The sequence below is a fragment of the Diabrotica virgifera genome, chromosome 7 (assembly GCF_917563875.1).
Source record: "Diabrotica virgifera virgifera chromosome 7, PGI_DIABVI_V3a".
NCBI classification, from domain to species: domain Eukaryota; kingdom Metazoa; phylum Arthropoda; class Insecta; order Coleoptera; family Chrysomelidae; genus Diabrotica; species Diabrotica virgifera.
The window spans coordinates 92,788,193-92,801,822 of record NC_065449.1 but is presented as its reverse complement, the minus strand read 5'-3'; the positions used below and the strand labels follow the sequence as shown (position 1 = coordinate 92,801,822).

The 13,630-nt window shown below is 30.2% G+C and overlaps 1 protein-coding gene across 7 annotated transcripts in view; it reads right to left on the bottom strand.

Moving 5' to 3' along the window:
- Window positions 1-13,630, bottom strand: part of LOC114335103 (kinesin-like protein unc-104) — a 380,719-nt gene that overhangs the window by 302,638 nt on the left and 64,451 nt on the right. For 5 of the 7 annotated variants that reach the window (XM_050655713.1, XM_050655716.1, XM_050655717.1 and 2 more), the window contains exon 1: window positions 1,967-2,121. The exons of 1 other annotated variant lie outside the window; for it this stretch is intronic. The gene's annotated coding sequence lies outside the window, so the exon portion shown is untranslated. Of the gene's footprint in view, window positions 1-1,966; window positions 2,123-13,630 lie in introns of those variants that run through there. One more of the 7 variants, XM_050655720.1, reaches the window with a different exon arrangement.

The window sequence follows — 13,630 nt, the reverse complement described above, 5'->3', positions numbered from 1 at the left end:
TTTTAACACGTATATCATACAATATTTTTTCTACAAACGCAAATTCTTTAATTGCGCAAATTGTACTGTTAATATTAATGTTAATAAATGAAATATAAATATTTTGACGTTCGCTTTCAAAATTTGACATTTCACTTTTAACTGCAGTGCCTTAAAAATTTTAAAGCACCCAGTGCTTTAAAGTGACATTTTTTAGGAAATTTGACATTTTACTTTTAACTGCAGTGCCTTAAAAATTTTAAAGCACCCAGTACTTTAAAGTGACATTTTTAAGGCTCCTATGGAGTGCTAAATTGGAGAAAAATGTATTTTATCAACTAATTACCTCCGAAATTCGTAAAAAATGTTTTCTTCTTGCTGGTAGATGAATTTCTTAAAACAGTGCATTTTGGCATTAAATTGTTAATAATTTAAAAAGTCTACCGGACCCACTGTAGAAAACATAGAAGTTTTGGTTAACAAGGTCCATAAAACTAAAAAACTTGTCAGATACCTGGGCGGGTCAAAGTCCCCAACAGGGTATTTTTCCGTATTTCTCTGGACTATCTTCCGATTCCTTTTATTCCAAATTTCTGAGTCTAGAATCCCAACTTAATTGCATAAAATCCAAGCTTTAATATTGCTTTCAATGCATAATTCAAGTTTTAGATTTATCTGTTGGCGTAGGTCTAAATATCGATTTGAAAACGTTTATTTTAGTCTCGTGTGTAACTTTCTTTTTCTTTATAAATTTTGGGTTCATTATGTAGCCTTGCTTCAATGTTTTATCGATTCTTTTGTTATATAAGATAATAGCTTATCTCAAAACATGTTAGCTCCACATGACACAGTACGAATCAGTATAGCATAAAGATTTTTTATGGAAAACCCAATAAATAAAAAATAAGATCAAAAATGGAATAGGAAATTTATTTAACAAACATTTTTTACTTTTTTTACTTTAATTTTACATTTTTATAAAGACGGAATTACACCGATAATAGTTCAGAGATTATATTTCTAAAAATGATTTCAAGATTAAGTCATAATATCACCAATATTGTCCTTATATGCCTTATATTATCAACCATACCAATAATATTGTGCAAATAGATACCTCTTAGTGTGACTTACTCAAATGTTGAACAAAAAAAAAACGAAAGTTAAACAACTTAAGCGGATAATTACGAAAGTTGATTTTTAAAATGTTTTTTAATAAAATTTTCATTAAAAGGTGTATTTTTTAAGAAATCCTTCCATGATTATATTCTATGTGTCTATAAAAATGCTTAAATGCTATTATTATTTATCTATATGTAATATAAGTGGATGACTATCCAAATTTCTAATAAATATTTACAAATAAATAATCAACTTCAAAATATAAACATTTTAAAGTTTTTGGAAACTATACTTTGATAGTTTCAGTTTCAGATATTTTTATAATATTGAACTCGACCACCACTAACAACTTGATCTTCTTTAATATACAAACCCAGATCAATAAAGCAGATGTAAGATAAAGCAAGAGACTCAATTAACTATAAATCAAAGGAACAGACTGACCTAGCATAAGAAAAATCATTTCTATTTAGTTGAAATTTACGTCATTTTAATTTTCTTGTAAATCTAGTATTCACGTCACTTTATGATGATAATGTTGAAAATAAAGACTGTATTATTTTTAGTTTAAATTGATGCGCAGTTTTGTAAAATAAATCAATTTTATACTAAAAAATAAACAGATATAGTGGAAATTCTTTCTGAAATTCATGTTTAAATAAATCTAAAATTTATAAAATTAATAGATATTATGAATTTTTTTAAAACAATTTTATTTGATTTTATACCCAATGTTGACTCTTGTTAAAAAAATCTTTCGAAAAACGCAATAAAAAGTTCTACTACATTACGCCCTTGTATTACCGCATTAGTCATCAACTACATTAAAAGTACCAATAAATTTATTACAAACGGAAATTCTTACCTTTTCAGAAAGAAACAAATATAGAGGGTACAACCAGTATTCACTTATCACGGATTTTAAGTGTTGACAACTTTAAAAACCAAGATTTCGTACATTTTAAAAAGAAATGCACCGAACTGAAATCGTACTGTTTTCAGGATGTCTGACGTCTGAAAATCCCGAAGAAGGACATAGCTATGCGCAGTTACGGAGCCAGGGCACGTGATCAAATCGATAGCAGTCTTTGCCGGAGGACTTGTATTATTAGCGAACAAGAGAAATCGATATTAAATGTATGTTTTCAATTTTGTAAGTGCATGGAGCCTCTTCTTCTTCGGTTCTTATTTTTTACTTCTTTTCGGCTTTGAAAAGGATAACACTTAGCTGGGTTTTAGTACGTCCTAGGAAGGACCAAGATGTGACTGATTTTAGATACGATACAAAAAAAAATTGAAATATTCTGTCTGCTGATTTTATGAATAAAGTACAGTAAAATATGTTAATCCACTAAAATGCCATAACATGAATATATTATTATTCGTCATAACAGATAGGTTTCAGAGAAGATCACAAAAACCATTTACAAAAAATCATTTGTGTACTATTAGTCCAGGAACCGAAGCTTTTGACCTCGCAATTTTTACTGAATGGATTTGCTTGAAAATTTGAGAATAAGTAGTGGATAGTCCAAGGATCAAAATCTATATCATACCAAAAGGCGATTTTACCATAGGGGTGGTTGCCACCCCATCTCGGGGGGTGGAAATTTTTTATTATATTTTGACCGCAAAAGTTGATAAAAACATTCATTGTAAGCAAAAATGTTCTATACATTTTTTTGATAAAATTAATAGTTTTCGATTTATTCGCTATCGAAAGTGTTAGTTTTGTATGGAAAAAATCAATGTTTTTCGATAATATACTCATTTACAATACACTCAATTTTTGCCGTAGAAAAAATTTTTTCAAACCAAGTTCTTGGGAATTAAATAACCTACAACTTTATATTGAAAAATTTTTTCGTATCTCTGATGCTAATCTTTCTATTCTTAAGAAAATGGCATTTTTTACCAAACTACAAAAATTCGTTATTCGCTTTTAACTCAAGTTTTTTAAAAACTAATCATTCTAAGCCGGTCAAACATCTAGAATCTATTAATAATACATAAATAAATAAGAATGAATAAAGCCCATGACTAAAAACATCGGTAACTTACTTTATTATGATTCCAATTGGATTTCTTCTTTTTTTTTTTTTCAAAAAAATATATTGATTTTTTAACCGTAACTTTCTTATTTTTTATCTTAGAAAGTTTGGTAAAAAATAATGTTGTAGGTTTTTACAAGATCCATATGCCTTTTAATATTAAATATTTTCAAAATCCTCAGTCGCAAAAAGAGGTGACTTTGAAAGGGTTGGTAAAGGTGGTTTTTGCATGTAATTAGAAGTTTTAATTGTCAATAGCTCACTCAATTTTTGCAGTAGAAAAAGTGTTTGCAAACCATGTTCTTGGGAATTAAATAAGCTACAATTTCATAATTAAACATTTTTTCGTATCTTTGATGCTAATCTTGCTATTCTGAAGAAAAGGCCATTTTTTTCCAAACTACAAAAATTCGTTATTCGCTTTTAACTCCATTTTTTTTAAACGAATCATTCTAAGCCAGTCAAACTTCAAGAACCTATTAATAATACATAAATAAAAAAGACCAAATAAGGTCAATGACTAATTTTAATTAGGGTGGTGATTAGGGAGTTGCTTGCGATCACTTTTTCGCTGAAAAAAATAGGGACTGACATTATTTTCATTATAAGTCACTTAATTTTTGAGCTAGAGACTTTTTTTTTATTTCTGAAGATAGATATTTTTAAGTACTTTAAATTAGTTTTAACATCCCTCAAAAAAAATATATAATAAACTTAAAAACGGCTTCAGCCACTAAACAAATCAATAAAATATTAACAATAGGCGAAAGACTCAAAAAAAATATTAGTAACAAAACCCAAAAAACCGAGTCACCGAAGCGGAGTCACCTGAGCGCCGAGTCACCGAACTGGACATAGCCCAGAGCGAAGATAAGTCACTAGAGATAGCGGGAATAGAGCGCCTCACGCTGGCCTGCATTGATCGGGGTAGGATTTCATACGGGAGTCCGTGTACCCAAGACTCTCATATGATAAGCACTTTGCTGATTGAGAGCCCCTATAGCGCATCAGAGTGCTATCGGGGGGTAAGTTTATGTTCTGGAGCATTGAAGCGGGGTGGAGTGATTCCTGCTTACGGGAGTTAATCCTCCTCGCCCCAATGAATTGTATCACCCGAATGTCATTCAAATTAGTTTGAACAAGTTGTCCTCGAAAAATGGATAGTTTTCGCGTCTTTTGACTTTGAAACTGCAATATTTAGAATTTGACAAAGAAGAGCCAACATATAATAAAGTATAGCTCGATTACTATTGGTCTTAAAGAAAATTTAAAAAACAAATTCTGTTAATTTTTTCAAACGGTACATTTTTGTTAAGTGAAGTTGTTTTGATAAAACGAAAATTCTTGGAGTTAGTAGCAGAAAACTTTTAAAAACATTGATTTTTTCGATATAAAACTTACACTTTAATTTTATCAAATAAATGTATAGAACGTTTTTTGCTTAGAATGAACGTTTTTACCAACTTTTGCGATTAAAATATAATAAAAAATTTCCACCCCCGAGATGGGGTGGCAACCACCCCCATGGTAAAAGCGCCTTTCGGTATGATATAGATTTTGATCCTTGGACTATCCACTACTTATTCTCAAATTTTCAAGCAAATCGATCCATTCTGTAAAAATTTCGAGGTTTTGTCCTATTTTAAGCTTCATTACTTGGACTATATAAAATGCATGAATTTCCATAAACTCAATTCCATAAATAAATAATTTTTAAACGCTTTTCCTTACTTCAATGGTTGACATCAAATCTTTAGACGTTAATTTGACTGACTTTTCTTCAATGCAAATGAATGAAAATTTGCAGACATATGCATTCACGGAAACAATACACGAATAGTCAATAAAAAATATGTTTATGTTTATTAATTATTTAAATTAAAAAAAAACGATTTTAATGGAAAATGCTTAAATTCTCTTGTTTTTTACAATGTAGAAACTTGAAACTTTTACGGATTGTAGCTAATGATATAAACTATACATAAATTCACTTTTGTCGTTAATTGTTTTATGCTTCATAAATAAACAATAAGGTTTCAAATTTTGAACGTTCATATATTTGTTTATATATTAATCGGCGTTTATTCGTGTCAAATTTCAATACGATACGAAACAAAACTTCAACCAAAACTCGAATTAAAAAAAAACGTGTTTTTATCTTAGTCTTAGAAAAACCACCTGTAGAGACGTTTTGTGCTACAATTAATATTAGAATTCGTTTTGTCGTATTAATTAATTATTAAACGCTTTTCTTTAGTTCAATCGTTTGGGTCAAATCTTTGGAGGTTAATTTGACTGCCTTTTCTTCAATGCAAATGACCAAAAATTTGCAGACATATTATGCATTCGCGGGAAAAATACACGAATAGTCAATAAAATTTTTTTTTTGTTTATTAATTGTTTAAATAAAAAAACGAATTTAACGGAAAATGCTTAAATTCTCTCGTTTTTTACAATGAAGAAACTTGAAACTTTTACAGATTGTAGCTAATTATATGAACTATACATAATTTCACTTTTTACGTTAATTGTTTACGTTATGCTTCATAAATAAACAATAAAGTTTAAAAATTTTTGCCGATTCCGACTACTTATCATGTTTGTACATCATATGTTTTATACATATTCTAATAAACATGACGATATATTTTAATGTTTGAAAGGTGTAAGACTAAAAAGTAAAAAATAAAAAAATATGAAAAACTATTTTTAAGAAACGCTTTTCTTTAGTTACGAGTGACTAAAATTATACATATAGAAAAATCAACTAAAAAGCAAATAAAAAATATTGAAAAAATCTAACACATTCGTTAAAGAAAAACGTGGTGCGAAAACCGTTTATTCGATGAAGACGCGCCACGCTTTTCTTTGACGAATGTGTTAGATTTTTTCAATTTTGTTTATTTTTTGCTTTTTAGTTGATTTTCAACGAAAACATTTCGTTTATAAATTCGCAAAAGTGTGTGTGTTATTGCGTTGCCGCTCCTGCAATACTCAGATCAGATTTATCAATGGATTCTTATGTAGTTTTTTCTTCTGAATCCAAATCTGAAAACGGCATTTCGATACTTCTAACCGTCTTCGAGATAATCGACTTCAAAGTCTAAAATGTGACGTCACAATAGTTTTATTTTCTGCCGACACATTACACGTCCAGCTGAAATCGTTGCTATTAAGTAGGCTAGTTTTTTCATCTCAATTTGTTAAGCAAAGCATATGTTATTTACATTTGAGTTTGACACTTCGTGAATGTCAAACTAAATTTTAAATTAAGTATTAATAAAACATCAATGACATTTGATATACAATTTGAGTATATTTTAAAAACAATAATTATTTATTAACAGCTTTAAAAAGGTTTATACGGGTATATGGCCTCCCCTTTATGATAAATGGACTGTTCCATTTGCTATGATATTAAAATATAGTCGGTTCGCTAAACTCGACACAACTGGCTAGTAATTTTAGTAGGTAATTTTTTGTTTTTGCGAATTTTGCAAAATTTTAAAAATTATTAATTATTTAGTAATTATTAACTAATTAGTAATTATTTCTTTGCCAAATTGGCAAAATTATTGACTAAAACCACTAACCAGTTGTGTCTGAGTTTAGCGAACCGACAGTATATGAAATAATATTGTTTGGTATAAAAAATTATGGTCTGATATGTGCAATTACATCCTTCTAATGGAAAAAAATATTTGAAGATTTTTCTTAAATTATGGACACCAACAACATTTTCATTTATAACTCTTTTATTTTTAATTTGACGAAGAAAAGTTATTCTTCATAAAAACCTCTTCATGTTCTAAGATTTATGATGCAACCATCATATGTAAAATTTTATTAATTTTATACGAGGTAAAAATATGAATTTCGATCAAAAGTAAACTACCTTTATAGTTCATAACATTTAAATTAGAATGATATAATTGCACATTAAAACATAATTATTAATTCTAAACTACTTTTCATAATAGCAATTTTCCATATTATGAATTAAAATACGTAAATAAACAAAGTTTTCGTTATGATAATGCTTGCATTTTCAGCTTGTATTATAATATGTTTAATTTTAGTCACTCGTAACTAAAGAAAAGCATTTCTTAAACATACTTTTTTCATATTTTTTTATTGCTTTTAACCTTATATGGGTTTTACTTTCCAAATTATTTTCTTCTTCTTCTCCTTACGGTGCCGTGCATTTCTGCGTAGGCGTCCACCGTACATTGTCTTGTCAGGTGAGATATTAGATAGTCAGAATTAAATTCTTCAATTATTAGCATCATTGTGAAGCATTTCACAGCAGTGAATTCTGGTCCATTGTCAAATATTATGTAGCTATGACATTTTTTTACGTCCAAGACCTCTCTCGCCATCTATCTTTCCTTCGAGAACTAGTTGTTGAATAGTGAATAATGTATCGTTCTCCTATGTCTATGTGTCCCAAACATATAGTCTTCTTTGTTTTTACATAATCAAACAAGCTGAAAATGCGAGCATTGTCATAACGAAAACTTTGTATATTTACGTATTTTAATTCATAATATGGAAAATTTCTATTATGAAAAGTAGTTTAGAATTAATAATTATGTTTTAATGTGCAATTATATCATTCTAATTTAAATGTTATGAACTATAAAGGTAGTTTACTCTTGATCGAAATTCATATTTTTTATATACCTCGTATAAAATTAATAAAATTTTATACAAGGTGTCCCAAAAGTAGTGGAACGGTCGAATATTTCGCGAACTGAACATCGGATCGAAAAACTGAAAAATACGTGTTCAATCATTTTCAAAAATCTATCCAATGACACTAAACACCAACCTCCACTAGACCCCCTGGAGGTGGGGTGGGGGGTAACTTTAAAATCTCAAATGGAAACCCCTAGATTTTCTTGCAGATTTGGATTCGTTACGTAAAAGTAAGCAACTTTTATTCAAGACATTTTTTCGAACTGTGGATAGATGGCGCTATAATTGGGAAAAACGATTTATCCTGATACCATGGGTAAATTATAGAAACGGTCTAATATCTCGAGAAATACACCTCCAAATGAGAAACCAAACAAATTTTTTTAATACTTTTCGAAAACCTATCGAATAACACTAAACACGACCCTCCAACCCACCCCCTGGAGGTGGGGTGGGGGTAACTTTAAAATATTAAATAGCAACCCCCACTTTTTATTACAGATTCGGATTTGTCATGAAAAACTATGCAACATTTATTCGAAACATTTTTTAGAATTGTTGATAGATGGCGCTTTAATTGGAAAAATACGATTTATTAGCGCCATCTATCAGCATTTTTAAAAAATGTTTCGAATAAATGTTGCTTAATTTTTCATGACGAATTCGAATCTGCAATAAAAAGTGGGGGTTGCTATTTAAGATTTTAAAGTTACCCCCCACCACACCTCCAGGGGGTGAGTTGGAGGGTCATGTTTAGTGTTTATCGATAGGTTTTCAAAAAATATTAAAAACCTGTTTTTTGGTTTCTTATTTGGAAGTGTATTTCTCGAGATATTAGACCGTTTCTATAATTTACCTATGGTATCATGATAAATAGTTTTTCCCAATTATAGCGCCATCTATCCACAGTTCGAAAAAATGTCTTGCATAAAAGTTGCTTACTTTTACGTAACGAATGCAAATCTGCAAGAAAACTAGGCGTTTCCATTTAAGATTTTAAAGTTACCCCCCACCCCACCTCCAGGGGGTGTAGTGGGAGTTGGTGTTTGGTGTCATTGGATAGATTTTTGAAAATGATTGAACACGTATTTTTCAGTTTTTCCATCCGATGTTTAGTTCGCGAAATATTCGACTGTTCCCCTACTTTTGGGACACGCTTGCATCATAAATCTTAGAACAAGAAGAGCTTTTTATGAAGAATAACTTTTATTTGTCAAATTAAAAATAAAAGAGTTATAAATGAAAATGTTCTTGGTATCCATAATTTGAGAAAAATCTTCATTTTATTTTTTTCCATTAGAAGGATGTACACAGACACAATACTGGCTAGTGATTTTAGTTAATAATTTTGCCAATTCGACAAAAAAATAATTTCTAAATAGTTAATAATTATTACTAAATAATTAGTAATTTTGCCAATTTCGCCAAAATTCTCAAAAAACAAAAAAATTACCTTCTACAATCACTAGGCAGTTGTGTCGAGTTTAGGGAACGACTAGGTATACATAATATTTTAATTTTATAGCAAATGGAACAGTCCATTTATCATAAAGGGGAGGCCGTATTTATACTGGTATAAACCTTTTTAAAACTGTTAATAAATTATTGCTTTTAAAATATTTATACTCAAATTGTATTTTCGAACATCTTATTTATTTTATATAATAATTAAATTCACTATAAAATGTCATTGATGTTTTATTAATACTTAATTTAAAATTTAGTTTGACATTCACGAAGTGTCAAACTCAAATGTAAATAACCTATGCTTGGCAAATCGAGATTTAAAAAAAAAAGTAGCCTACTTCCTAATCAACCATTTGAGCTGACGCATGACGTTTAGTGCGTCTGTAGGAGATAACCGGATTGTGACGTCACATTTTAGACTTTGAGGTCGATTATCTCGAAGACGGTTAGATATATCGAAATGCCGTTTTCAGATTTGGATTTAGAAGAAAAAACTACATAAGAATCCATCGATAAATCTGATCTCAGTATTGCAGGAGCGGCAACGCAATAACACACAGACTTTTGCAAATTTATAAACGAAAAGTTTTCGTTGAAAATATGCAGTCTTCTTACTTTTTCCATAATTAAAAAGTTCTCCATCCTGGAAACCCGCTCTTGTTAATACTTCCCCATTTCATATTCTAAGCATTCGAACAGGCGCCACATTTCAAAAACTTTATTGGTGTTAATAGATCTGGCCTTTAACTTCCATGCTTCCATTCCGTACAAGAGAACAGACCAAACGTAACACTCTAGCATCCTGTGTCTCAGTTTGAAATCCAAATTGCGATCAGTCAGAAATGTACGAAGTTTCAAAAAAGCATTTCTGTCTTGTTCAACTCTACTCTTTATTTCAGTCTTAGTGTCCCAACTCTCCCATCCCAAGTATTTGAACTATCTGACTTGTCCGATTTCTTCTCCAGCTGCATATATCTTTGTGTTTGAGTTATTATTTCTATCTATAATCTTTGTTCTTATCTTCTTAATATTTATTTTCAAACCCAAAGCTCCGTTGCAATAAGAGTTAGATCATTTAAAAGGTATTGATGATCTTCGATGTTATCTGCCCCTACCGCTGTGTCATCGGCATACCTAATGTGGTTAATAAATATGCCGTTTAATTTAATATCCTTATTAGAGTTGGCCACTGCTTCTGCCTTTTTTACGTATGGCCAAGTTTAACAACATTGGAGAAAGTACAGTTGAGTCCGCGAGTCTTTACCCGTGCGTCATTAATACCTGGCGAGATAAAACACATACTTTTTATTTAGCATCATTCTCTTCCACGCTTGAAATTAATGACAAACCAGCTGCCGCCTGTTATTAAGTAAAGACACATGTTATACTACATTCGCTCTCGCGAGATTTTTTTTGAGACATTCGGAATAGGAAACGTACAACACAAAAATTCCTACCTCACACTATTAACTGCTAAAATCAACTCAAATCAACTTAATCTTTCATTAAAAAAAGAAGAATTATTAGAAATAGTGGGAGTGTCTACTAATCTCATAAAATTTTGTGAAGTTTATTTCTACAAAATATTTTTATTTTGTACAATCAATAATTTTCTCATTTGCTATCAATACATTATAATGGTTTAAATAAATAAATATTGATTGGCGTAAGGTTTATGTTATTTTTATGTCTGTTTACTATTAATAATATTGGATATGAGCAGGTGCGTTGGTTTTGCAGTAATTTCCAGTCACTTCTGACAACTGAATTTTTCAAAAAAGAAATTACTAACGTCAGTGTCAAAAAAAATCTCGCGAGAGCGAATGTAGTATATTTTTATGAACGATTTAGACTCAGTGTACAAAGAAAGACGATTGGGGATGTCTTCACATATTTTAAGTACAATTTCTGACGTTTTGGTTTGTTTACTTTTGTGGCTGTCAGTTTGTTGAATTTTTTGCTGTTATTTTGTCGAATTTTTGCATTTTGAAGTTTTTTTATAGTATACAAACAGTTGTTTTCATAACTAATTTTATATTGGAGTTAGAAATTTTGTAATAAGTTTATGTTATTTTACGATAAATTTTGACAACATACAAAGCTAACCTCATTGTTGACACAGTTGAATGCTTGTGTTTAAGGTTCCGCCAAAGTGAATAAAATAACAAAAAGAAAATATGTTATTGAATTCTTTTATAAATTGTTTATTTATTTATTAATCAATGATAATAAAATAATTTATTAAGCTACTTCAAATGTAGCTGTAGCTTTCAAATTTGACATTCTATTTATTTGATAACGTCAAATTTTATACTATAACCCGTGATCGGAATAATATCCACTTGCCGTTGCGTTTAGTAAATTTCCGACTTATTTCGTATGTTTTAAATGATGACGCACGGGTAAAGTCTCGCGAACTCAACTGTATATAACCTTGCAGTGGCGGCTCGTGGCTTTAGGGACAGGGTCGGCAAGGTTTTGTCTCCTCAGATAGGTATGCGATCTAATTAAAAGACTTCAATTTCATAGGAGATTTTTAATTTTTGTTTTTTTTTTATTTTTTTTACTCTTTTGTTTTTTTGTTTTTTTCTATAAATTTAGAACCTAAACCTGTTTATAAATTAAGTCTATTTAGTCTATGTTGTTTCGAAGTAGCAAAATGGGTTATAACGTCATTGTAAAATTTATTATTGCTTTAAAGAGATTTTAGAAGTTTTTTTCTATTGACATTTGAAATTTGAGACAAGTTTGACATTCTCTCTTGTTTCATGGTGTTTCGATAATACGTTTTGACTCTTTTGAGACAAGAGAAATCCCGTTCATTTGAGGAAGAATTTGCACACATTTGAGCACAATAATTTATTAATTTCGGGAACAGTTTGTTGCACCTAATGAATTAAAATTATACAAATTTTTTTGTAACTTATCCCACCTTCCGAAAATATTTGGATCAGTATATAAACCTGTTAATTCATTTTCTTATTTTATTTGATTAAAGAATGATGGATAATTTTTAATGAACTTGTCTAATAGATATTTTGAAAATTCTTTGGCGTAACTTTTAAATTTTGAATCGTCAAAGAGGTCAATGACTTATAACAGTGAGTAAATAATAGTTTTGCCTGGTGCAATAGTTTTAACTTTTGCCTGGAGACCATACAATTCACCGGACATCAAGGCAGCGCCGTCATAAATTTGCCTTACCAATTTATTTTTGATATCAAAAAATTTTAATATGTTCTTTAAAACACCGAAAATATATTCTGTCTTATGGCTTCTACTCAAAACCTCTGAAAACCTAAAAACCTCTCATAAATATTAAACGTAACGCGTATCGAAGAACAATTGATACAATACTTGTGAATGACATATTACCTCTATCAGTAGTTTCGTCTACTTCTACCGAAAAGCATCAAAATGTAACTACTAATTGATTCTTTCATTCTGTGCTGTTTTAGGTACGCCGCTAAATGTCTTCGAGTCAGAAAGTAAATTAGAAAATTTGTTAAACAATTTTATTTGTTCTATATAATTAACTTGATGTAACGAATCCTCCGATTCATCCTGTCACCTAAATGGTAATTCCTAACAACTTAAAAAAATTACATCAATCATTAAACGACGTAAAACTACCTACTAACCTATTTCATAATTTTATCCCGAGCGCGATAGCAAGGTACGTGCCTTGCTACCATTTGCAGATCACCGCTCGGCGCAGATTGGTTTCTGCCGTACTTGCCATTCAAATAGATACGGGAAATGTATAATTGGTTGCCTATCGGCTAATATTCCATAGCTTCTTATTACAAGCAAATCTTCAATCTGGGGACGGCTTGCCGAAAACACACAATCGCAATCGGGTGCATGGCTATGGGATCATTTTTGAAAAGTCTCTTACGCACATCGCACAGGGATCACTTAACGTATGAGATCGATCGAATTCTTTTAAAAACAATGAATAAAATTTAGTCTGTATTATCTCACAGATATTTTTTTTATTTCACAGAAACGAATATCATCAACTCTGATTAAATTAAATATTTAAAAAAATCTATAATGTGTCCATAAATGTGTGGGTCGGCACTGCCGACCCTGACCAGCCGCCACTGTAACCTTGCCTTTTTTATTGAGAAATCGTCATTTTCGTTGAAATTTTGAGGGTGTACTGTTGCTGTCTGGTTCCAATACAGTGTACAGTAAGGGAAAAAACCCTTACTGTATAATATAATATGTATCCAAAATATGTATATAATGAAGCATAATTAGGTCGAAACAGAAGATGTTGTTTCTATAATCACAAACAAAGCGAAGGT